The sequence below is a fragment of the Hemibagrus wyckioides genome, linkage group LG14 (genome assembly GCF_019097595.1).
Source record: "Hemibagrus wyckioides isolate EC202008001 linkage group LG14, SWU_Hwy_1.0, whole genome shotgun sequence".
Classification (NCBI taxonomy): domain Eukaryota; kingdom Metazoa; phylum Chordata; class Actinopteri; order Siluriformes; family Bagridae; genus Hemibagrus; species Hemibagrus wyckioides.
Window position 1 is genome coordinate 12,986,840 of NC_080723.1, and position 27,509 is coordinate 13,014,348.

The 27,509-nt window shown below is 41.7% G+C and overlaps 1 protein-coding gene across 7 annotated transcripts in view; it reads right to left on the reverse strand.

The window, feature by feature from the left end:
* LOC131364441 (zinc finger protein 469) overlaps positions 1 to 27,509 on the reverse strand; it is a 205,590-nt gene that overhangs the window by 17,229 nt on the left and 160,852 nt on the right. For 4 of the 7 annotated variants that reach the window (XM_058407590.1, XM_058407591.1, XM_058407592.1 and 1 more), the window contains one exon: positions 22,212 to 22,496. The exons of the other annotated variants lie outside the window; for them this stretch is intronic. The gene's annotated coding sequence lies outside the window, so the exon portion shown is untranslated. The remainder of the gene's footprint in view (positions 1 to 22,211; positions 22,497 to 27,509) is intronic. 7 annotated transcript variants of the gene reach the window in all.

Sequence of the window (27,509 nt, forward strand, 5' to 3'; positions counted from 1 at the left end):
CAAGTCAGCCTGCACCACACACCACCATCAGCTCCATATGGCCACACCAAACACACCACCCAGACGCCATTCTGGGCCAACGGGGGGTTCCTTTTCGAGCATATGTGTGTACACAAACTGAAATGTAAACAAGCTCTGTGTGTGAATGCAATCTTGTTTCATCTGTCTTTGCCCTCTAGTCTTTGTGTTAGTTAGTGTTTTGTGAGTCTGTTTAAATCATATTCCCTTGCTTATTCTTTCTCACAGTTAAAAAAGCAGAACTAAAGTGAAAAGCCAATTTCCTGAGCTTTCCTTAACCAACCCCCCGACCCCCCTCCCTCCCATTGTATGTAGTGTAAGCTAAAGCAAAAAATGTGCTTTTGTTATGCTTAGAGACTCTCTTGCCATTTATCAACTGAGATCATCCTACCATCATTTCTAAGGATCTTTCTGCAGGCAGTCTGTTTATCTAATGCTGCATATGGCATCCGAGCACTTACTTTTCCATTATTCAGGCTTAAATGAAGCATAAATTGTCTTTATAGCTTTGAGGTGTGAACTCCTGGGGCCCCAAATGATTTGTTATTAGCTAATGAACGTGATTTCACTCTGTTTAAGTAGCTACATCAGCCTAAGTGCTGATAAATATGGGTTTAGTTTAACCCAGTGCTGAAACACACTACTTGGCATTTATAAAATATAAATAATAAGCATTTAGATCCATCCTTTAGTTTCCATTGAGAGACAAAACCACACAAATGCCAGTGAAAAAGAAAAAAATAACCCCACCTGTTTATCTGACACACTGAAACACTAAAGCATCCATTTCTAATACCCACAGAATTCTACACATTTATACACCGTCAGTACTCACACACACATGTAGTGCACATGTAAGCACGTGTGTTTTTTGTTGGATACAGTATGTGCCACAAGACTCCACATTAAGAAGAAAAGCAAAACGTTGTCCACTTATGGGAGCTCAACCAAATACCAAGGCTGCATCTTTAAGATGCCTAAACCTTTACACACAATGGCCCTCTTCATCCGACTGTAAACCTGTAAGGAATGCTGGGTAACCTTGCTGACATCGTCAGCATTTCCAAACACCTGGTACACTGAGCTATCTTCTCATGCCATTTGCCTTGATGAAAGTTAAAGATGAGAGCAAAAAAGTGTGTGTGTGTGGATTAGTAAAACTGGAAGGGTTAAAGTTGCCTACATTGTGTCCAGATTGTGTCCCAATCCTCAGACAGAATGGGTCAGGTAACAGTTTAAATCTCTCAAACTGCGTCCCTCACACTCCCAAACACCGCTATGGGCCAAGGGAAGGGATTTCACCCCCTGAAATACCTGGCACGTTGACAGCAGACCTATGGCCAAACCAACCTTCTGAAGACCGAACTTCATTTTATTTTAGGAAACATCTATTATCCAAGCAAATTGCCTTTCAAGAATATTTGACTTGAGAAATGTCAGCAGCGGGTGGCAAACTGTGCCTGGCCTCAGCCAATTCTTCTAAAAGTGAAAATAAAAGATTAATTCTGGGGCAGTGGAAAGAAATTTGTCTAATCTGCCATTTTTGATATATAGATATTAAAAAGAGCTGAAGTGGCAAAGCAGTCCATTTATATCACTTTGCGCAAAATGTGCATGAGAAGTTTACTTAGCTTTCTGCCGGACCTCTGAATGAGGTTTTTATCAGAGGTTATAGGCCTATTTTGGGATGCAATTTAAGGAACCTGGATGGTAATCCACATGCCACCACAGGGTAGAAACACCCTCCTTCCCAAAAATGTGGTTAGAATGTGTGTGTGTTTGTGTGTGTGTGTGTGTGTGTGTGGGCATGCTTCTATATCCCTTTGGGGACCAAATATCTGATATTTTTTTACTTTTGTGAGGACATTTGGCTTTCAATGAAAACTTATTTTTTTAATGAAAACTGTAGCTTTTATTAAAAAAACAAGAACAACAACAAACAAAGCCAAAGCTTTCCATTTGGTTACAGAGTTTAAAGTTTGTGTTTGAGTAAGATATGAGAATAGAATCATTTACATTAATAATTATAATTTGGCAGTAGAGGGTCCTCACCAGGAGAGTTAGTATAGTAAGACAAAATGAATGTGTATGTGTGCGTGTGTGTGTGTATGTGTGCGTGTGTGTGTGTATGTGTGTGTGTGTGTGTGTGTGTGTATGTGTGTGTGTGTGGGATGGGGGTGTGTAATTCCAGAAGCTCCCCGTACCCCCTCCTAAGTTTCCCCTTTTCCTTTCCTTCAGACAGTTTTTATTACCAGTACATTTTTGACCCAGTCTGTTTCCATATTGCTAACCACCTCATTCCACAAACATGATGGAATCTTTGTTTCGGGGCATTTAAAAAGTAATTTTTTCCCACTTTTGACACAATTTCCCAAATGCCTACAGGCTCATGGAATATTACTCAGGACCTGAGCAAGCAGGAAGAAAATGATCTTATAACAAGGGATGACTCAATTGACAGGATATTTTAAAGAAATGGCAGTTGTTTTGTTTTAACCTCTTAATAACTATGATTATCTTAGTTTAAGTAATTAGTCTTCTGTGTAATGTTTTTCCACGAAAAGCTTAGTATCATATACATGCTCTAGCCTGGAGCAGACTGTTAGTTGCGATTTCAAACAGTACAAATGTATGGACGGAAAATCTTTTCTTCAACCCATATATGGTCCAGAATGTGTTGGACGCAGACAATGAGGCCAGTCAGCTGAAACAAGCAGAATGAATCAGATTTTTTGCCTTGTACTAAGTGCAATTTATTACATTACCTAACTAGCTCATTCATCACTTTCATATGTTCATCATCTTCTGTTCAGTAATATTTTATATGCAAGCCTTTTCTTCGCTGAAATCCATCTTAATAGCTGACAATTTATCTTGCCATAGGCCTTTAATTCAAAGTTAAAATCAGACTCATCCATTGCAGGACCTGGATCTTGGCCCCTGATTTGCATTTATTTGCTCTCAGTAAGAGACTTTCTGTGTGAGAGAGAGAGAGAAAAAAAGAGGCACCATCTGTCATAGGACATGAAAAAGTTCTAGAAGCTTGGCTCTGATCGATGATATGTGGGTTCTAGGAGCTTGGCTAAGGCCGGTGTTTACTTCCATTTCTTTCCATATCCTCTCAGCAGCCTCCAAAGCCGACATCAGTCCAGCACTGTGTGAAGGAAGAACGCTGATTCTCTCACTCTGTTTCACTAAAAGCGTACTATGGAGTTCATTTAGGGATAGTCTAAGCTAAAATGATGGCCTAAGTCTCACTGCCAAACTGCGCCCTAGCGTCCCTGTCCATATGGCTTTGCTGTTTGCGCGTATCATCTGAGAAAGAGCTCAGCAAAGGCCAATTATGTCACTCAGGAATTATTTCTGAATTGTGATTAGAAGTTATATCTGATTAACTTAGCTCTGAGGACCAAGCACACAGAGACAGACAGAACTATTTTAAAGACAAAGGAAAATCACATGAAATATTGGTTTAATTTAGTTCTATACTGAATGTGTGTGGGGGGTGTTGGTGTGACGATGTCGGCTTGAGTGGCAGGTATATGGTGATATATGGGGAGGAGGCACCCTGGGCTCACTCTTATGGACTTCCTGCCTGCAGGTTGAAGAACTCTGGCCTTGCACTCTACTTCCAGTTCCTTTCTTTATATTTCACAAATGTCTGTCAACATAAGTAATTACCTTCACATGTAGATTTTAAAAACATTATATTGCTACATTTCAATTGTTTTTGCATATGTTTCAATATCTGTACACATTTGCTAATGTAGCTTCTAATACCAAACTCATCAGGGCTTTACTGGGAAGCTTTACTGTGATTAATGTAAACACATGCACACACTTTCAAACCCACACAAAGAGGCCCTGTGATATTCTGTCAAAAGCAGAGATGAAAGGAATGATGGGCTGGAAGTCAGACATTTCCCATTAAGTTGACAGGATCATCTGATTAATGCTCAGCCTGTCTACCTAACCTCTTACCTCTCTTTCTTTCAGGCTCTCTCATATGTTCCAGTCCCAAAAGAATTGCTGCTTAAATATAATGCATGAACAGGGATACTTTAATCCCCATTCTCTCTTGTTTCCTTATTCACAGTGAGGTGATAGCATCGGGCAGAGCAGCGAGAGCTGGAATGGGCTTGGGGAGGGGCGAATGGGCTCAGACAGGTCAGGTCTCTGCTATTGCAACTGTAAAAGTAAGCAGAACTACGAGGTGAAAAGAAGACTCTGAAAGCAGTGATCTCATCAATGGTGCAAGGTTAAAAACCAGGGGCAAGAGTGCAAAGTTTAAAAAGAGGACACATTAAGTCATTAAGTATATGTGTGCAGTTTAAAGGCAATTAAGAATATATATATATATATATATATATATATATATATATATATATATATATATATATATATATATATATATATATATAAATAAAGGAGGACTGGATATTAACTTTTCTGGAATAAATTGGTATTAATGTAATTTTTGTTGTTTCAAAACAGCCTTTGGCCATCAATACGATGAGTGGTTCACTGCAGTCACATCATTATTTCATTTATTTGGCACATTCTATTTAAGTTTTTCCTGCAAGGCCAAAAGCAGTAGTTGGCCAGCCAAAAGCAGAAGGGAATTCCAGGCACTGAATGCGTGAGTCACGTTGTACTAGCATTTTCCTAAATCACAGTAACTTTAAATAGTCTAAGGAAATGTCCAAATGACTCAATTATAACTCAGCCTTTTTAAGTCTATCAGTACATAATGTGCTATTTGTGAGTCAGACAGTAAAATACAAGTGTACAGTCTCTTAACACTGCTATTGGCACAAAAAAAAAGAACAAAAAACCCAAAATGTAAATCAATGATTCTTCTGCCTGAGAGGAACCCGAGACAGAAAAATTCAATTCTTATTTCTACTCAAAACTTTAAACTTCACTGAACTCTATAGTTCTTTAACAACAAACCAAACCCACATATTTTCACGTACGTGTGCGTTTAGCATATTTCTCACAGAGGCAGCATAAAGGCACCTCAGACAAGAACCTACAGTCACCAGTGGAAACAATAACAAGTAGACTCACTCTCACAAAGGGCTCACACATTCAGCACCAAGCCAGTGCCTTTTCTGCACCCACTGCTCTCTGATTCTAACTATATCCTTTTATTGTGATTGTTTATATTGTGCTGTGGGAGCCCACGTGGTATGCATCCTGTTCAAACCACTTTATGGTAATGGTTTGGAAATATCTAAAGCAATTAAAACAAAAATGAAGGGAAACTGATGGAGGCAGTGCTGTGGATTCCACTGTGGCACAGACTAATTACCCAACCCATGGTCACCTCTCTGTAGAAGCATTTTTAAACAACCCCAGGATAATAGCCTACTACTGTACCTGGAAGAGTCCCCCTCTGCTGAAATGTAATGATTTCACATTGCCCTGACACCCAGAATGCTGAAAGATTTTGATCAAGGGAATGACAGTAGCAGAAGGGAGCCTTCAGAAGAGGAAGGAGCTGTCAGACCTGGAGAGAACGCAGATATCGTCCTGAGTGAGAAACAGCTTGAAGCTCAGCTTTCTTAATTCACCCTCCCACCTGAGGAATTATGATGAATGAAAATAATAAGCATAATTAATGTAATCATTTCAGCATTTGGAAAATGCCTGAGGGTTGTTTTTACACTGAATTGCTGTATTTCAGTGGTCTAAAATTTGGTCAGTGAGTTTGCCAGTCCCTCTGGTGAATAGCTTTCACTCTTATGGTGAGGCTTTGAGGCTGGCGGCGGGGTGCTGGTGCATGCTGGGATGTCCCTGATGTGAGCTGCTGTTTATGTGGACGAAGGACTGCCTGATGTGTCGCAGCAGCGTGGCGAACAGCCGGCGCTGAAAAGGGGCTCTGTGCGGGTCTGCAGATCACTTTACACATCCACGTCCTGCTTCCGCCCCCTCTCTGCACAGGCAGCCTAGTGTACCCGCTCTGATGGAGGGGAAAAACAACCCAAAACAGAGGGGTTCAGTCCACCCAGCAGCCCAGCACAGAACCCTATTCATCTTCCTCTGCTGCTCCAGGATGACTTTATTTTTCAAATTCACAAATATCCCCCTGTGAAAAGCCTGAGATCAATGAGAGAGCTAATGCTTGCTTTTCTCTATCCTGCTGGACATCTAAGGCCTCTCATTCACACACTCATGTGTAGATGCGTGCATGTGTGTGTGTTTTAGAGATCCTACAGAGTTAATAAGCTGTATTACTAGGCTCATTAGATGCCTAGAGCTGCCAGCAGATTCCTGTGAAGAGCAGGATCTCGGAGGAACTAATGACTGGGACAATGTCACAAAGTTAGCTTCGATGGTGGACTGCGGCTATCCCAGTAACATTTGAAAAGGACACATAAACAGAGGGGCAAAGTGGCAGATATGGGGGGAGGATGAAGGTATTAAGGTGCTATTCCTGGAATCCAGGATCACCACATGGTGCTGACCACAGTGCATGGGACAAGGCATGTGAGATTGAGGCACCATCAAGAGCTGTATTTATGCAGAGGCCCTTTTCAACGTGGGACAAGAAGCCAGGGCTATTTAAGATTCCTGGGGAAATGGCAAAGTGGGTGAATAACTACAAAGACAAACAAACCTTGGTGCATTAATGACAGGATAGACTGAGGTCTGGACCTATTTTTCATCTCTCTTTCATTCATCTTATGAAAGTAGTGTAAGAACTTCTACCTGCACTTTTGTTTTCACTACTGTCCTATGACACTTTTAATGATCACTGGACACTCCCTCATTCAGCTTTAAACTCATTAAAAGAGCACCTGATACGGCTGCTGCTACCTGGGGGAATGGGAAAACATCCAGCCTACACCCAACTCCCCTCGAACGTCAGTCCTGCATCAGCGTGAGAAGAATGACGCTCTGTACGGGCCATTGCAAGGGCCATTCATAGCTTCAAGCCCTGCTACAGAGAACCAACTCTGACTGTCTGACACAGAACTGGTACTAATCCACTTTATTGATTATCCATCCTGACAGCCCTTCACATTCGAAACTGTATTCAGAAGGGACTGGCCATAGCCACAGTGAACCAGAGCTCACTCTAGGTCTGCCTTGACATTGCCCTTGCATTACTCATGCCCCATAAAGACATGACTCCCATTACTTCCAGATCCTCATTAGGCACATTTTAAAAGTGGCTCATTCAATTTGAATTGACTGTGGTTTTTAGATCATCAGTAACCATACTCACAAAATCAAGAAACCTGAACCACATTTCATTGGGGTCACTGTAGTACAAATAGAGCCACAAAACTCAGATCAAGAGTAAATTAATTCAGCACATCTCTTGTTTACCCTCCACATATTCCACTGTTAGCCCTGCTGGACATCTTTCTGCATTCCTTCAGGACCATTTGGTTGATGACAAACAGGAGCCTGTACTGAATGTGTGTCTAGGTGCCCAGGGGCGAGACGTGGTCTGTGCCCCCTGTGGGTGCATCTCTGTTTGGGAACAGTGAGCATGGACCTGATGACCGGCTGGAGAAAGTGTCCTCTGTCCGGCTGGCCTCTGTGGCCTGTGTGTGGGGTGAAATGCTCTGCCAAGCCAAAGTATGGCACACAGGGCTGTGTACCTTGGAAGCTTTGCTTTTTTACTAATCTGGGTCTTATAGAAAATGTAGCCTTTCAAGGGTACTTAATAGAAGGTTTATATAGAACTGACAGAGAAAACAAACTCTTGCCCACAAAATACTGCCCCCTTCTGAAACAAGTAGAGATCAAGCCTGAGTGACAGTTTCTCATATGTGGATAACAGGATAGCAAACCTCATATAATTGCAGATGTCAACCTTCATAACATTTAGAATGTGCAACACATTTCATATATTGTATAATTCTCACAGATCGCATCATGTGGTACTGGTTCTTAACTGGTTTATATGTTTTGTATTCACATTCCTAATTCAGCCAGTTATATCCAAAATAAGATCAAAATCTTGAAATAACAGCAGCATCTCATATCACCTGTCTTTACCAGCCTGCAACATGGATGCTTTGTAGATACTCCAGTTCATGGGACAGCACCAGAGAGAAAGTCTGTCTAGGTATCATTTAGTGATAAAGATTGGGGCTTCAGAGAAAGAAGTCTGATTACTTCTACAACAACAACAACCAAAAAAAATCTGTAATGCATACTTTAACTCTATCCCTCTGCTCATGAATCATACTTTCCCTTTTCTCCATTCCTATTTTTACAGCTGGACACAAGCAGATCTGCTCGAGCACTTGTCTCCAGCAGACAGTTGGAAAATGGCACACAACTCTGATTACCTCTGACAGAGTCAGACCATCTGTTCTATGTTCATAAACCGTGCAAATCGTAGAATATCTACCTAATTAAATGATCTTGTGGTGCAAATATAAGGTCCATGGTAGATTTCCTGTTTAGATATACAAAATAGAATAATAAATGCTAAAACAAAAACATTTACAAAGATACCAATATTCAAATGGTTGCTTTGAGCCACTTGCCAAAAAGAGAACCCAGAGAAAATTTCAAATTCTTGACTTGCAAGCCATATTAAAAAGTATTCTTTTTGTGTACCAAGCTATCCCACTCAGCTGCCGGGTAATACTATACTGTACTGTTTGTATGTGTTGTTCAATAGCACTGGTACTACAAGATCATGTGATCGAATGTCCATCAACTTAGACTCAGTTCACCGTGGTAGGTATACAACAAAAAGGAAATGTTGGTGAAAAGAAGCTTTGTGTCTGCGTGTTTGCTGTGAAGAGCCTGTCTATGTTTAAAATGAGGAAACAGTACCCCTACATTCCTCTGTAATCTCTCCATCTACCACACCAGGAATAGTAAAGAAAGAAAAGAGAGAGGCCTTGGTAAGTAAGAAAGCGGAAAGGAAAGTTTGAAATATAGGAGAGTAGAGGTCACGTTTTCCAAAGGTTACAGGAATATCATAACCAAGGCAAACAAATGTAAAGCTGCAGCAATGGCTTGTAGACAAAAAAAAAAAAAAAGGTCTGAAAATATGACTCCATATGACTGTTTCATCTTTCATCACTAACGTTATCAAAACCCTAAATCTGAATTTGACCTTGTCTTTACAAACTTTCTTAAGGGACCAAAATAAAACTTGGTGTGGTTTCATCGACTGTGCTACCTCAGTGATTTCCTGTAGAGACCTTTGCAAAAGAAAGCCAGCTCACTCATTCATCCAAACAAAGCTAGGAATGAGAGCATGAGATGGGGAATATAAGGTGTAATTTACGCCTCTCTCTCATGCATGTGAACCGACCATACCACTGTAGCACCCGAGAGAGCCTCTGATGAATAAACCATTTGGCTGTGGGCCTCCTGAGATCGGAAACGCTGTCATAGGCCATTAGAGGGACTAGCTGTAGTGAAAAGCCAGGGTCTGTGCTCCTTTCCATCTCAGCTTCTTCTTCTTCTACCGCTGCTCTCCGCCTTGCTGAAAAACCATTCTTACCCCTGCTAGTGGCTACAGTGCAGCCTCACCCATGGTTTGCTGCATGCCCTTCCATTTAGGTTGGCAGAGTTTAAATCCCATGACCATAAAGCGCTGAGGCAGGCTACTGTTAACTGGACAAGGGTGGAGCCTGGGTTTGCCCACGGTTGGGCACGCACTCTGAATGAGCTGCTTTCTCACAAGCACACACTCACAAATAAACTAAAAGACACAAACTCATAAACACAAACACGCAGAACAAATTCCTTAGGGTTGCCAAGCTTTTAAGTCTCTGAATTATTGTTCTCTCGCACTGGCTCGACCAGCTGCTAACTGTACTTTCAGGCATGCTGTAGCATTTAGAATGGATATTAAGTATAGCATGGATTTGACTTCTAATAGCACCCTTATTAAGGGTTTTCTGTTATTGTTTTGCATTTCTTTAGATTTTCAAGGTGAAGAGGTTGTCTTTTTAAGAATCTGTTTAGAGAGGTTTTTCTGAAGGAGATGAAAATGATATACAAGCCTATAAAAGCTTTCTAAAATGTGAAAAAAGCAAAAGCACCTCAGAAAACATAAAAATGACATCTCCTCTGTGGCCCTTAAAGGGGTTAGTGCAAAGTGGATGGAAAGAATTTCTCAAGACAAAACCTATCCGCTTGATAAACTCTAAAAAGTCGTTGCTTTGAAAAGAAACTCAGATGTTGCAGATGATGGCTGTGCTGAAGGGTTCTAGGTGTGTGCTTTTGCCAGACAAGGACTTGTTTCATTGTCTAAGACTGTGTTGACAAATGTATGACTTGTGAGCTGCATACTTGCTGCCAGCCCATGAAGTTGTATAATCAGTGCCAATTGGTGATGCAATCCCTCTATCCAGCCACTCCAGCTGATCTTTCCTTGTAAAAGAACACAGCCTCTGGTCGGAGTGGGAAAAGTGATGTCATGCTGGAATTAAAGAGGCACCGCTGACCTTCTGGAGAGGATATAGGTGGTGGGGGTGGGTGGGTTTTGTGTTAGCATACCTCTGGTATTCTATACTACTGCCTGAAAGCTCTTAAACCCATTTATCAGCAGTGCTTATCTGATTCTATGTAAAGTAATGGTGTACTGCGTAATTGTGTCCTTGGCAGGTAACCCACTGCATTTTAGGTTGTCTGAACAAATATCTGAGTGGAATGTAATTGCTGGAACTACAAGAAGGATGGAGTAAAAGAAAAGGTGAAAGTGGAAAAGAAAGAAATGAGGAGGTGTGGTGTTGTCTTCAGCAGCTCCTGCTGATGATGGAATTTCTGGGCTCAGAGGAAAAGTGGTTAGCATTGCTACTGTGCAGTTCAGTGGAAAGAAGAGGAATGGAGAAAGGCCATTAAAGCCCATTATCTTCCCAGAGCTGCTCATGTCTGTACATGGAGACTGAGCTCTAAGGGTCATCAGGGTCTCTGCAACTTTCTGAGGTGAAGTTGCCAGGGGCCAGGAAGCCTTGCTATAGATTCTTTCAAAGGTATGTTTCCCTCGAACCTTTTTTTTGGGCGGGGGGGGGTTGGGGGTTAGAAGTATGTCTCAGACCTCAGGCCTTTTCCATTAATGCCATGTGAAATCCTGTGGCATATGGCTGCTCCACCCATTCTGAAAATAAACAATGGCACTCCTGTCTTTTCCATTTATCCACTTGTTGAAAAAGAGAACACCAGGAAAGTCTATAAATGAAAAAAGGAGACAAGAACAACAGAGAAAACCTTGAAAAAAGCTGACAGTAATAGAGATGTGTGTGTGTGTCTCTCTCTCTCTCTCTCTGTGTGTGTCTGACAGAGAGAGAGAAAGAGATAGTCAAAGAAAGTGAGAAAAAGTGCTCTGCCACACCAATGGTCCAGTAAACCTCTCTGTGTTATTGCATGTTTCTAAGCACTAGCTGTTTTTATTGCTGCTGTAGGCTCACAAAAGCCTTTAGGACTTCAGGGCAAAAGGTGTTTTATCAAGCTACTAAGCTCTGGAGAAACTCCAAAATGAACATCCATCTTTCTGTATGAAAAGCTTGCTCTGACAGCAATCACCACTAACAAGATGTTACAAACACTTGCTTTTTGCCTTTCAGCTTCTCCCTGGCTGCTTTGTTTCCTCCTACTGTCTCCGAGTGAGTGAACACACTCATAGTCACTCACACACATGCATATAGTCTCTCCCTCTTAGAGAAGACCAGACTCGTTTAACTTGAATGACCCAGTGGGCAGCCAACAGAGAAGAGGAGCCTATTTTTAGACTGCACGCAGATTAAAAGTGGAACTTATTTCCTCATCCCCATAAAAGCGAGACTTCTTCTTTCTGTCATTTACATCAGTCTCTCTGGTGCAGAGTTTCTCACGTTTCTCTCTTTCTTTTGCCCCGCCTTTTTTTTTTTTCTTCCTGAAATGAAAACTGAAGTCATGCTAAGTGAAAGTCTGTGGAGGTGCTTTAAAAACTCCTGTCACACACACCATAAATGGCAGCGCCAAAGTAAGCTGTCAAAAAGCGGCAAGAAAACAACGCTAATGCATAATGACATCCCCTCACTGTTTACCTCAGGTGACCTTGCTGTGAGAGACACCCTCAGTAAACCTAGTTCACATTAAACAGCCATCTCAACCAAGTGTAAAAGAATAAATAAATAAATAACATTGCTCTGTATATGCGTGTGTGTGTGTGTGTGTGTAGTAAGGCTGGTGTAAAACTGGGAAGTACTGTTGGTCTGGGTTTTTTTTTCTGCAGACCAGACACATCTAGAGACACTGCTTCTGTCACTTCAAAGTGGATCACGTGATTCCTGGCCTGATGGTAAAACAATGAGTTAGGGAGCCACCATGCTGCAGCTTTTACAGGAGCCACTGCACCTGACCCGGACCAGATTTTGGAAAATGGGCTGTAGCTGCCGCTGCTCCGTTTACTGCAGCAGGCCTTTGCTGTATTTTTTCCTGTCTAAAACTGTGGCATGACTTGGAATTAAAACCTGACAAACAAAATCGAATTTACCCTGAGTATTAGGCCTATAAGTCTAGACTTATCGCAAAATAATTATTTAAAAAACTCACTTTTTTTTTTACAAGGCAATTATTAGGCAATCAGCATGGTACAAACAGAAAAGCACAGTTCTTCCAGAACTCTCTGTGGGAGAGAATGGAAAACACCGCCTCAGCAGTACCAGTGAATATCAGCCACAATGATGGGGGTGAGACACAGTAGCAGAGAGGAAACCATGTTATTTAATAATCAGAGTTGGGGGGGATGGGGAGGGGGGAAGAAAACCCACTGGAAACACAGAGAATGATATAACGGAGCTGGCTCACCTCCCAGCACACACTGCAGGGGAAACCTGAGACAAGCAATTCTGCTCCTCAGCTCCTTCTGTCTCAGGAGTGAAAGCGTTTAGTCTGTCATCAAGACTCTTAGAGAGATACGTGTGTCAGAATACACACATGTGTATGTGTGTGTGGGAGAGATGGAGAGCGAATACAGATAGTGTGATCGGTAAGTTGAGAAGGACAAGCAGAAAAGAAACAAAATACATGAAATGCCAAAAATAATGTTTATACATATATAGAAAGAGAGAAAAGGTTAAATCCCACTCCTCTTCCAGATGTTTAGAAGTTGTTTTAGCACATCAGGCATGATTGTATAGAAAGACAAGGCTTGGCCAGGGACTGATTATCCAAATGGGTTTTTCATTGTTTAAGGAAACAAGTCTAAAATCCGGTGCTTTCCTTCTCAGGGGTTCTATTAGAAAGCCGCAGGACTAAGTCATTTCTGTAGTAAACCTGGAGCTCTTACACCACACACAGAGTCTGAATACTCTGAAAGACAAGGAGTTCTCATCATTATTGCTCAGAATATCCTTACAGTCACTTCCAGCTTGGCGAGAAAGTTTGCCCAGAATACCTGGATAATGTTGATGAACTCTGGATACATAAATTGTACAAATATTTAAACTAACCTATCATAAATTAAGAATAAATACAATTCCAGGACATATATTAAAAACACTAGACTTGATCACCTAATACAGGATTTCTTTTACTTGTGGTTTTCCAAGAAACAGGAAACAGGGACGTTCTAATGGAATTACAATTACAGCAAGAATTATTAGCAAAAATGCTATTATTTATTTATTTATAACTTACTGTGTTTAATAAACTCTTCTATTAGTAGCTTTATCTTGGTCTACTTAAATAGACATGAACATTGACATTAAAATCATTGACCTGGTTTTAGTTCTGCAGTAAACAATGGAAATAAATGTTATATTTCTGTGTTATGACTAAACTATAGAACTAAACTATCTACAGTGTTAAATAATAGCTTCATAAGACACAGAATAACTACTAACCAGCATCAACATTTCTTTTTGTAATGTAACTGTTGTCGACAAGTATCGATCGTATATTGTTCATATCTTACATGCCTGCCTTCTACGGCTGCAAAAACATGGCATAACCCAGTAGTGATCATCCAACCTAGGAATCTTCTGAACGGAGTCCAGGGAGTCAATCTTTGACTATCTTACCACGCTGTCTCCAATCACAGTGAGGTTTAGACACACAAGCATGACAACCGCACACACACTTGGCTCTGTGACTGAGGGGAGGTTAAGGTTAAGTTATCCTCTCATCTCATGTTTCACTACCACTTTGTGTCAGATAGTGGAATGAAAATTGCAAGGTAAGGATCATATGAGGTGAAACAAAGCATCACAGCGAGTGTGCTACTTCAGTCCAGACTTCCTGCACACTCAACAGCCAAAAAGCACTTGTTCCATGCCAGCATCATATGACAGAGGAATACGCTCCCAAAGATTCTGGAGTTTACGAGTCCTATCTGCATCGGAGTCCCACATGGTTTATGTAATACTGTAAAGCTTTTTATTCTTGGCAGGTTTGAATTATTGAAAACAAAAAAAGGAAATAGGGGTCATACAGAAGCTGAAACTAAAAATTTGACTCGCTGACTCAGCTCACAGTCCAACTAATCTGGAACGAGATCTAGGACGGGATAAAATGCCTCCAATGACACATGTTAACTTAACCATAACTTTATTTATATATGTGTGTTTGTCCTTATATTGCTTTTATAAGAGGAGCTAAAACTGTATATTTATAGCACACTTTTAATGACCCACTAATCTGGCTAGGACACCTCAGGGTCTGGGCCTCTTTATGGGAGTTTTATTCATTAGAAAAATTTGTTTGTACCTGCTACACGATGTCCAGGATGCACTCAAATCAGTTACGCACAAATTGCTTAAATGTCATACAGTAAAAATGCAAAATGCTGGACTAAATAAAACACAATAGAGTGACTAGTAATTAGTTATAATACTATTGCTAAATTTACTATTATATAACAATTTACTGTTATTTGAAACTTTTAGAAAGTAGAGTTGTTTGCCAGTTGAGAGAGGATGAATGGCTGTGTGGGGAAATGGATATTGGCTGATGTCATTTTTGCTGGCATATATTTATTTCACCACATAGCCATTCATTCTGCTTCAGCTGGCAAAACCCAAAGTATGAAAAATCTCTAAAAACTGTAATTTGTTGTGATTTGCCTTTTAAGACATATAAGTATACTTAATGCTTGCTATGGTGTATGTTTACCATGGCACAAAGCTGGAGGAACATAACATCTACTGTACCCAGGGTGAAAGTAGAAGAAGGTGGAGAAATAAGAGTTCCACTCAGCCTGAACTGGATGACTACCCCTCCCTTTCTTACGTCTTTCCTCCCCTTTTTATAACCCCACTCCTCCCTCTGACCAACCATCGCTTTCCCTTATTCTTTGAGCACCTGTTCCATCGCTCCACCTGCAGTGCCATAAAAATCTCTCCCTCCTGTCTTCCATCTATCTCTCCTCCAGCTGGCACACAGCTGGCGCTTTATGAGTCACATCTCTGTGTCCTTGATGTCATTACAGCCTTTCCATCCAGCTCCATTTTCACCATTCTAATTTGTTCTTGGTTCCCATAACACACTTATAGCAAAAGCAGGGACAATAGCCATGGCAAAACCAAAGACAGGGAGGCAAAAACCACAGGGAAAAGAGAGGGGTAAAAAATGAAGTATTTGAATCAGATGAAAGAGAAGGACAGTAAGACAGACAGAAAGATAAACAATCTGTGAGAGAACAAGGGAATGAAGGAGATGTGAGCGGACATTTGAGAGGGAGGTGAAAAAAATAATAAAATCAGGATGAAGAGGGCCAGGCCAAAGTCGTTCCCACAGAATAACTGGCACTGACATATGAAGCATGCTGCACCGTTACTGTGAATTTGTCACCCAAGTCCTAGACAGATGAATCAGCCTGTCTAAGAATCCATTTATGAATGAAAGAATTGTGGAACAACCACAATGGTTTTCCCTCAGAGCTCACAGGTCCATGTGCATGCGTCTGTGGTGTCTGTAGACTTCTGCGCCTGGGTATCTGAGCTTCTACTTACTTTCTTTCTTTTTTAATCACACATAAGTGTGATCACACCCTACCCAACTCTTGACTTACGATGAACCCGAGCGTGTTTGATGATGGTTGCTCTATAGCATCTGACCTGGGTGTGTATTATATAAAATTCTGGCCTACTTCACATGTACTCCTGTGTTGCCAGATGGCCTGTTTATTCCTTTTTATAAACAGAGGAAGCAGACATGTAAAGATTCTCTAAATGTGTTTGACCTCTTGATATGCATCACTAATCTATTAGCTTTTTTGTGTAATATTGAGTCCAGCTTTCTGGAACAAAGCCACAGCATCTGTCCGTGTGTATATGTGTTGATGATTTGATTTTCTGTTTGTGCCTTTCATGCTGACAACTGGGATATTGATTAACTGGGATTTGGTGTCACATACAACATGGATTAGATATGCATCAGCAAATAAAACAAGTCCTCCATTCAGCTAGCATTTCACATAAGACATTTAATACACTTAGCCTGGATCCGTTTTTATTTGGTACTGACACTGAGGGTAAATGTTTGCATTCCTAATTGTGAAAGAAGGCATGCAGTAAGAGAAATATGTGGCAGGGTTGGAATAATTGTGTTTGGGTCTGTGGAGGCAGTTCTTCTGATGTGTTCTGATTTTTATTTTTCTATGAGAATGAGAACCTGAGCTTTTCCTAAAATCAAGGTTTTCATTGAATGCCTCAGAGATGACCAGTGTAAATGAGTAAAGCTTGCTGACTGGTACTGTGAACTGGAGAACCTTACAATCATTTATGAATGAAGGGTTAGAAAAGATTGACCTTTCAAGAAGAATCATAACTAGACTGGGCTGCTTATTCACATCCACTGAGCAGGTGAACTGATTGGCCACTGATAGCTGCACATGCCCCTGCTTGCTTCACCTGATTCTCTATTTTCCTTGCTTTGGTGACATAAGGTACTATTGTCTCAAATGTTCTTTACCAAGTCCGGCTAGGGCTTGACAACAGTCTATGGCAGTGTCCACTTCAGCCTCTTGTAACTTCATCCTTCCCCAGTCCCCTATGGCAAACATGAACATTTGAACCGGAAACATTCACAAGGGGTCACTCCCTTATACTGACCATTTGAACCAGCGCTACTCAATCAGACCTGGCAAACATGAATGTTTGAGGGCCAAACATGGAGCGGATGAATCAGCTACATGTGGAATGCGACAACGGACCCTGAGTATCGGCAGCTGGCTTTCTAGCAGAACACTCAGCTTAAATAACACGATTATTGCTGCACTTGGAAAGGGCAGAATCAACAATTTTGGCTGAATGACACTAACAGAGATGTTTCCCACAAAGGGAGGACAAGGGAAATGATTGAAATGGTTATTTATACAAATGCACCATCACCCCAAATCCATGACTATTGAGATCTGTGCAAACAACACTGATATCACTAACTTTTTCGCTTTGCCTGCCATCAAAAGTGTATTTACACACTCTTAAACGCACACACCCACATTCCTGGATGGCATTAAGTGCTGGTTGTGTTGATACCAAGGAAGACAAGCAAAAGTACATGACCTCACACAAACACACAAGGCTCAGAGACAGGTATTAAACTTGTGATTGAAGCTACAAACAAATGTCACTGGTGCGGTATCTTCAAGGACACATTCTCAATCCTTCGCTCAAGAATTTAATTGTAGAGGACATGCTCTTGTAAGTCTACAGGTGCAAACACCCCCATTTGTAGAATATAGGTTTCTGACTGAAGCAGGTCTGAAACAGGTCTCTGTTTACATACTAAGACTACATTTCCCAAAAGCTACACAGCACAAAAATCATCACAGCATTGTAGAAAAAAAAATCATGAGTTCTTCTTTCTCTTCCCATGAAAGACTCAGCTCACAAAGTTCAACAAAGCCCAGAGAGGTTTTTTCTCTTTAAAAGAAAGCATGACATCAGCCATGGCTAGGTTGACCAAGTGCCTGAACAACACTAATGTGTCTAAACAATGCCGCATCTGGATCAAGACACACTAGGGATAGAAAATGACTCGGAGCCAAAGAGAGAGGGAGAGGGAGAGAGAGCAGGAATGCAGCGGAAGAGAGCAGAGATGAAAAAAGGGGAAGCAGCCAGCTGTTTAGGACAAGTGCCAGAGTGTCTGCGGATGTGCAGAGCTCTTATTTATGGGCGATTCCCCTCTCTCAGCCAAATCCAGCCCTCAGCCAAAGAGAGAGGGAGAGAGAAAGAGAGAGAGAGAGAGAGAGAGAGAGAGGAAGAGAAAGTGAGAGACTCTATCGTCCACTGTGGCCTTTAAGTCACTCATACTCGGTTTCTAAGCACAGCGCCCAACAGACAGGACATAACATGCTACACTAAACTAGTCTCATCACTCCAACAGCTTGGAATGCAGTCTGCCATTACTGAAGATTCCCAACCCACTACAGCACAATCCCTCTGCAGCTATAACTCTACATGGCTTAAGACTTGAGCCTGAATCACCTAGACTAGCATCACTCTCTCAGCAGTGTGCCTGCACAAACAACACATAACCTGAAATAAACTATGCTGTGCTAAAGCTAACAGAATGTGACTCATGCTGGACCCAAGGTGCTCTCTTTCATGCTTATAGAGCATATCGTCTGTCCAGTGAAGCATGATGGCTGAAAGCTTTCTGTGACAGTTTGATAGAAGGTTAAAGCCAGTCTCCTTCTGTGCTGGCACCCAGCTCCTGTGGTCCAGGCTAAGAAGAGTACCGAGAAGTGTCTGACTTAAGGAAGCAGTAGGAGAGAGTAAGAGAAACGGATCAAATGTTCAGTTTAATTATCTGTCTGTTCCACAAAGATGGGTACTGTCTCTCTCAAAACACATTCTGAGCCAAAAATGTGTGATATCAGGATGCAGGCTAACAGCATCTGTCTCCTGCTCCATCATTCTTCGCCTCTCCCTCCATTTCATTCCACTTTTCTATCAGCAGCTTTCACCCTCTATGCCAGAATGCTGTGGGGGAGCTGTGTTTGGCTCTAATGCTAAAAGTGCAACTTGACATAAAGAGGACGTCCAGAATGCCGGAAGAATAATGTGAGATATCTCTTGTGACTCATGTGTTTTTACATTAGGTGTCCACAACCCCAACATGGTAATGCAGCGGTGTGTGTGTGTGTGTCTGTTTGTGGGGTGTTCTGCTCCCACAAGTGGCTCTAGAATGGCGTGTGATTGAAAATCATATATGCAGCAACAGATGTAAATAATGTGTGTATGTGTTAGCTTGTGTGTGTGTGTAATTAATCGTGAATGCTGTATACTAAACATAGGTCATTTGCAGAGTTCATTTCAGAGGCATTTTCAGTATAAATGGAGCAAAACATGGCCAAACATGCATGACGCACAAACATACATGAAAGCAGAGAGTAGCCACATGCCTTACTGCTGTGTGTCTTTAAAGTCACACAATGTATGTATGTGTGTGTGTGTGTGTGTGTGTGTGGTATATATGCAAACAGGACTGAAATATGATCCAGGATTCAGAAAAGCTAAGCATTGCTGTTAAGGTCACTGATCTGCCTAAATGTAGAATGGCCCTAATATTTACCCTGACAGCATCAAATGTGTTAAATTGTGGAGTAAGTAAATGTAGACACCGGACGGTCACCAGATATTTGTGTTGTATGCCCATAGAATCACTGAATATAGATTTTAATTCATTACACTCTGCAAGTCTCTAGAGGAATCACAAATATGTATCCTCTTCTACCAAAGTGTTTTTCATGCTTGGTATTTTCATCAGCTCAACTGACCACAGAAAAATTGGACCATTCTGAATCAGTCATAGCACTCAAAGCATTGCTTTACTATGTAAGGTAAGGTAACTGATAGCAACCAAAAGTGTGTGTGTGTGTGTGGTTTATCATGTTGGAAACCACAAGGATAGGAAGATTTGACTGCTTTGACCTTGTTGGGATGTTTGACTGGTCCTCACAAGGAAACAGTTTTAAATCTCTGAGATTAGGATTAGATTGGTAAGAACTGTAAGACAAACAATATGAGTGTGTGTCTGTGTGTGTGTGTGTGCCAGCCCACCTAAGAGGATATAAACAAAAGCTCACTTCCTGTTTGTGTGCAATGTCTTGTTACCTGGTGACACTGTTTAGGAAGAATGCTCACGCACGTGCACACATGCAAAACACACACACACATATACACACACTCGGAGACGCTTCTGCATTTTGCATTTGAGATGCTGCAAATCCTCAATAAACCTGCCAAAAGAATCAGGCAGGCAGGCTTAGCAGTGAAGCTCAGAGCTTTCACCCTACAGCAGCCTGGCAAATGGCAAACTGGGAAGATTCCAGCACTGGCTAGTGATGAAGAATGGTAGACTGTAGAAAAGACAGGCCTTGCTGCACCCTTCACAGTGAGCTATTCTCTCCTGGACTGGAATTCATGTAACCTGACTAAGATGCATCACTCATACCTTCAGAAACTCTCACACAAACACTGACACTGTTAAGGTGGCATGCAAGAGACATTACAGTGTGGTACTAAAATACACATACCTACTGGCCAACTAAAGCAATACTATGTCTTTTCTAACTTGGAATAACATGGAATATTCCTATTGCTATTACTGTGTGTTCCTGTTAATTTAATAGCAGCTTAGGTTTGTAGCTCTAAATGGTCAGCCCTTCATTTCAGACGTAGCTTCATTTCTTTGACGTTCCTTTGCATCTTTTCTTTACCATTTCTTTCTCTCTGTCTGTTTGTCTGTCTCTCTTTTGCTCTTTCCTTCCTCCTCCACTGCAGCCACTTCTGGAAAGTCCATTTACACAGCTCCCAGTAAGAGCAGGTCCGTCTCCTCCATGGCAGATTCCTGCTTGTGTTTTTTCAATTAGCCGCGGCTCCTGTATACTATTCAGAGGAACTTTTGGGAAACCATAATTCTCATGGCCCAACACAAAAACTAACGGAAAGTCACTTAAGATTTTTCCGGTAGGAGTTTTGGAAAGACCCGTTACTCTCTCAAAGGGAGAGCACTTACATGTCCCTATAGGAACAGGTGAGAATTAGATAGAGGGTGAAATAGATGGATGAGTGACTAGATGGGTGGGTAGATGAATTCTGCAGGTGGGTGTATATGAACCTTCATGGATGGATTGATGGAAGAATACATTTATAGATCAGTGGATGAATGGATGAATGGCTGGATGGATGGATAAGTGGTTGGTTCAATGGATAGGTGAGTGGGAAAAAATGATAAATGGTTAATTGGATGGATGCATGGATGGATGGATGGATGGATGGATGGATGGACCAGTGAATGCATGGATGGACAGGCAGATTGGTAGGTGTATGGCTGAATCGATTGACTTGGTTGGGTATGTGGGAGGTTGCATAGGTGGGTGGGAGGTAAAAATGATGAATGGATGGATAGATGATCAGATCAATTGTTGCACAGTGGCAGGGAGTGAGATATAAAGCAAATAAAAGGTGAATGGCCAGAGTAGAAGGAGGTGGGGTGAACGAGTGCACGGATGGACGGATATCCCTAAGAATGCAGATGAAAGTCGACTGGTCCGGATCTGCAGAGGGCCACAGGGAGAAGGGACAGATCCAGAGGCCTCACATCAAAGCTGCAGTGGCTGAGAGACAGATGAGAGGAGCAAAGTCGTCTCCACCCTCCCTCTGTCCCCATCATATTTACACAGATGAGTCCAAACAGCTCTCGGCATCCTTTTGGCAATAAACACCAGGCCAGACACACACACACACACACACACTAAACGGTTTTGGATCAAGCATACACATAACCCTGTCAAAAAAACTAACATACAGATAAGTTCATGCCTATGCAACTTTCAACTTCCATGCGAAATCTCAGGTACTTCACTGAAGTTACCAACTCTACCTGAACAGCCATACAAAACAAACTGGCAATCTTACTCAGATCCACACCATCCCTCTGGATGTATACAGAAAGGGTACAAGAGTTCAGCAGGGAGATGTGAATGCCAGCGTAACAGCTCCAACACACTGCACACATTCATTGTGAATCCTAAATACTGCCTTAGTCTAGTCCAGTCTCACAGAGACCTTTATAGAGTCCCGACTGTGGAAACATTGCCAACTGTCATCCCTCTGTGTGTGTGTGTGTGTAAATGAAAGTGTGTGCTCAGGTACTGGAGGTGACAAACCCTACCACCACCCACCCAGACAGTCAGACAGACACACAGACAGATAAACAGACACACAGACAGACACAACTCTGACCAGTTCAGTGAAGTTCACAGCTCTTACCTGTGTGTGTGGAGTCCGTGTGTGAGAGCTTCATATCTGCTGTAGCAGTTCCACAGCTTTGCATTTAGACCCAGGGCTCATGTGAGGAGAGAGAGAAGGGGGAGAGGTGGGGAGAGGGAGGGAGAGGAAGAGAGAGAGAGAGAGAAAGAGAGAGAGAGAGAGAGAGAGAGAGGTGTAGAGAGAGGGAGAGATAGAGAGAGGGAGAGAGAGAAAGAGAGAAAGAGTGAGAGAGAGAGTGTACTGGAACACTGCAGCCCCCAGCCCCGGCCACTCCAACTCTACAGTCTGAGGATGAAAAGAGAAGTCTTCATTACCAGCTGGAGACCACGCCTCCACCCCCTCTCTCCTTCCCTCCCTCCCGCTCTTCCTCCCTCCCTCTCTCTCCCTCTCTCTCCCAGCCAGTAGCACACTCCAGGGCCAGCCCCAGCCAAAAGAGGGCCAACCATCTGCCAAAAAAAACCTCCAAGTACAGTTCACTGCCAGCACAGTGCAGAGTGAGAGAGAATACGAGTGAAGGGAGAGAGAGAGAAAGGAGCTATGACAGATAAAGTGACAAACACACAGGGGAAAGAAAAAGTAGAGCAAGGGAAGGTCAGAAACACTTTTAATCATTGTTGCTGAGCTCTTTAATTAACTCGTGCTTTAGAAAACACCAGATCAAACGGTCTGTTTAGCTTGCCTTGGTGACATGAATCAGATGTCTCTCTCTCTCTCTCTCAATCTGTATGTGTCAGTATGCCCTCTGTGTGTATTTACATTAGAAATATAATTGGTTGACTTACTCATCATCCACATCTGCCTTTCTCTGCTACCACATACTGACTGATCATTCCTTCCTTGCTCACTTTCTCTTTCTCTCACCCCTGCCAAAGTGAGTGTTGTCCCTTTTGGAGGAGAAAATTGCTCTTTAAAGAGAACTGCATACTGCCTGTAATTATGAGTGGGGTTGTGCATGGAGAAAGGCTTGGAGCCCTACCCCCAATGGCACCACACACACGCACACAAACACATACACGCACACACATTTGCACATATATGTGTATACACACACACACACACACACACTCACACTCACTCTCTCTCTCTCTCTCTCTCTCCAGCCAAGGCCAAGCCAAACCAGGGCACACACACACTGTCATGAAGAGACAGTTGAGACTTTAATCTTTTTTCTTTTTCTTTTTTTTCAAAGGCCATATTTATTCAGGCAGACTGAAGCACTGAAGCATTGGAGAAATGATGTGTTCCTTGAAAAGATACAATTATGGATCATACACCGAAATGGAAAATGAATGCATTATGACAACAACAACAATCTGCTTAATAGCAAAAAGTTAATTCATTTTCCTTGTTGCGCATAAAAAATTGCACGTGCACCTTTTGTTGAAACGCTCTGAAGTTCATTACCTGGCCGTTTAAAGCTGCAGTCATTTCTTTGGGATTTAGCTTTGCTCTCATGGTATGTAAATGACGGCTAAAATTAAAGCACGACTAGAAAGAGCTTTTTTCTTTTTGTTCTCCGTAAACTCCACCACCATCATGTGTGTTTGCATAACCCCGAACAATTAACTACTGTACAGAGAAGACGTTTCACTGTCGCACAGCCAGAGAAAATGACTGAGAGTGTGAAATGTGAGGCAGTTAATGCTTCACTAGAGAGACTTTTAAAGGAGTCAAATGGAATTGTACTAAAGGGATTTAAAAAAAAAAAATTCTATTAAAGTTTATATTTTGTTATTGGACTCTTTGTCTAGTGTTTGTACCAAAAATTAATAATAATATTTTTTTAAAGCATGATGAATGATAGGAAAATATATATATATATATATATATATATATATATATATATATATATATATATATATAAAAAAGGTATTCAACAGCTGGCTAAAGCAATATGTTACTGAGTGTATTTAGCTCTCTAAAATGGATTTATAAATACCCAATAATTACTCAATCCCAGATAAAGTAAACATATCACATACACTATTGTGATACTGCATATTGTGTAAACAGGCAGTTAATCACAAAACAATTAGGTGGACACAGATGTTGAGCTGGCCTTTGAATCGTAGCTGGTTCACACACACTGACTAGGATATGTTTACTAATAATCTGAATATGTTCCCTGATTAATCTGTTAATTGGAAAATTGGAATCCACCCATATGACCGAATCAAACTGGCCGAAAGTGGGAAAAGTGAAAGGATGAAGATGAGACGGGGATGAGAGAAAATGCCCGAGCATGAGCAAATGAGCAAATATACAAAGAGCATTATGGCTCAGTGGAGGCCCCTGCACCAGCTCATTAACAGCTCCTCACAGACACACAGTCTTCTCAATGGCATAATGGTGTCAAATTAACACAACACCACAAAAGGAGCATTTACAGTTCCAGACTGTCATCATCATCAGCCTCCTTTCCACATGCGGAGAAAGGAAAGACACACGCCTGGACTTAGGAAGAAAGAAAGAAAGAAAGGAGAAAAGAATCCTTTAATTCGCTGCCCTCTTTATTGTTTATGGACGATAATCTCCTCGAGCCAGAGAAAAACACGCCATCTTAAATGCGGTCTCATGAGTCAAATCCCACAAGCTCCAGGGGTGTAATTTCACTTTGCTGTGATAACATAGCTGATAAATACATCCAAAACAGTGAGTGTAGAAAGAGCAAGAAGAAAACAGTGTGATTATATGGAGGCTGTCACTGAAAGCTCAGGGACAAAGGAAGGGAAAGTACTGTACTGAGATTCCAGAGTGATACCTATTTCAACCACTAGGGGATCCAATGAGCTGTCTGAGCATTTCAAACCAAATATTTGGCTTAATGTGCGGAGGCATCAGTCGTTGATTCAAAAAGACTTCAAAGAAAAATCAGACACTGGTCACAATAATAAACAAAATGCTTTCACATATGCTTTAGTTTCTATGTTATCTTCCACACCAATAAACATTCAAACACTTTAAAGATTAAAAACTTCTGCCATTATACCCAAATGAAGTCTATTATGAATGGAAAGGGAGCATTTTTCTATTTCTCTAAAAAATGCACGTGAGCTGGACACCATATCTTCTTGATTTTATTGATTATAGATCAAAAGAGCTGGTGATTAGACAGTCAACACTGTATATCAGGTTTATAATAACGGCACTAACCGCAGAAGACTAGAAATGCACATTATAGATCAGATACACGAATGTTGATTTAAAAAACACACATATTTAAGTGATCTGGCTGCTGACATTTAAGTAGAAACACTGAGTACGTGTGAGAAGTACAGTATTAAGTACCACAATCCACCAGTAATACAATAACACCACAATGAATATAATACAAATAATGCATCTATTAAGAAATAAACTATATTAATGATCACATAACTAACAAAAAAGAACTCCAAACAAATACAAATACAGATATAACCAGGAAGCACACTTTACTACTGTACACTTTATTTCTTTTAGATTGTTTGCCAGAAAGCTTAACTTTGAGACTAGATTTGTGCATCAGTACTGGGATACTGCAGGATCAAAAAAATAAAATCACGCAAGGCTTTTAATTTCATGTGGAGATTCGAGATACAACACAAAAACACACACACACCCCCAAAAGGTAAGCACTAGACAAATGAAACAAGTTAACATTGGTGCATATCGTGTGCATCAGATACACTATATTGCCAAAAGTATTCGCTCACCCATCCAAATAATCAGAATCAGGTGTTCCAATCACTTCCATGGCCACAGGTGTATAAAATCAAGCACCTAGGCATGCAGACTGTTTTTACAAACATTTGTGAAAGAATGGGTCGCTCTCAGGAGCTCAGTGAATTCCAGCGTGGAACTGTGATAGGATGCCGCCTGTGCAACAAATCCAGTCATGAAATTTCCTCGCTCCTAAATATTCCACAGTCAACTGTCAGCTGTATTATAAGAACGTGGAAGTGTTTGGGAACGACAGCAACTCAGCCACGAAGTGGTAGGCCACGTAAACTGACGGAGCGGGGTCAGCGGATGCTGAGGCGCACAGTGTGAAGAGGTCGCCAACTTTCTGCAGAGTCAATCGCTACAGACCTCCAAACTTCATGTGGCCTTCAGATTAGCTCAAGAACAGTGCGCAGAGAGCTTCATGGAATGGGTTTCCATGGCCGAGCAGCTGCATCCAAGCCATACATCACCAAGTGCAATGCAAAGCGTCGGATGCAGTGGTGTAAAGCACGCCGCCACTGGACTCTAGAGCAGTGGAGACGCGTTCTCTGGAGTGACGAATCGCGCTTCTCCATCTGGCAATCTGATGGACGAGTCTGGGTTTGGCGGTTGCCAGGAGAACGGTACTTGTCTGACTGCATTGTGCCAAGTGTAAAGTTTGGTGGAGGGGGGATTATGGTGTGGGGTTGTTTTTCAGGAGCTGGGCTTGGCCCCTTAGTTCCAGTGAAAGGAACTCTGAATGCTTCAGCATACCAAGACATTTTGGACAATTCCATGCTCCCAACTTTGTGGGAACAGTTTGGAGCTGGCCCCTTCCTCTTCCAACATGACTGTGCACCAGTGCACAAAGCAAGGTCCATAAAGACATGGATGACAGAGTCTGGTGTGGATGAACTTGACTGGCCTGCACAGAGTCCTGACCTCAACCCGATAGAACACCTTTGGGATGAATTAGAGCGGAGACTGAGAGCCAGGCCTTCTCGTCCAACATCAGTGTGTGACCTCACAAATGCGCTTCTGGAAGAATGGTCAAAAGTTCCCATAAACACACTCCTAAACCTTGTGGACAGCCTTCCCAGAAGAGTTGAAGCTGTTATAGCTGCAAAGGGTGGACCGATGTTATATTGAACCCTATGGATTAGGAATGGGATGTCACTTAAGTTCATATTCGAGTCAAGGCAGGTGAGCGAATACTTTTGGCAATATAGTGTATCTTCTGGCCTCTCCAAAAAAAGAATAATTTCATTAGTAAAATACATGGCCAAAAGTCTGTGGACAGACCATCAAAACCATATTTAAGCACACAATTGTTTAGGATGTCTTTATATTTATATGGAACTAAGAGGCCTAAACCTGTTCCATCATGATGATGCTACTGTGCACAGTAGCAAGCTTCGTGCACGAAGCAAGCTTCGTGAAGAAATGCTTCATCTAGGTTAGAGAGTAAGATCTTGAATGTCCTGCACACAGCCTTGACCTGAACCATACTGAACGCATTTGAGACGAAAAAAAAAAAAAAGACACAGATACATAGAGAATACGTGACTTCACACTCTGCTCCAAGATATGTGGCTTTGCCCAAGCAGCAATTTG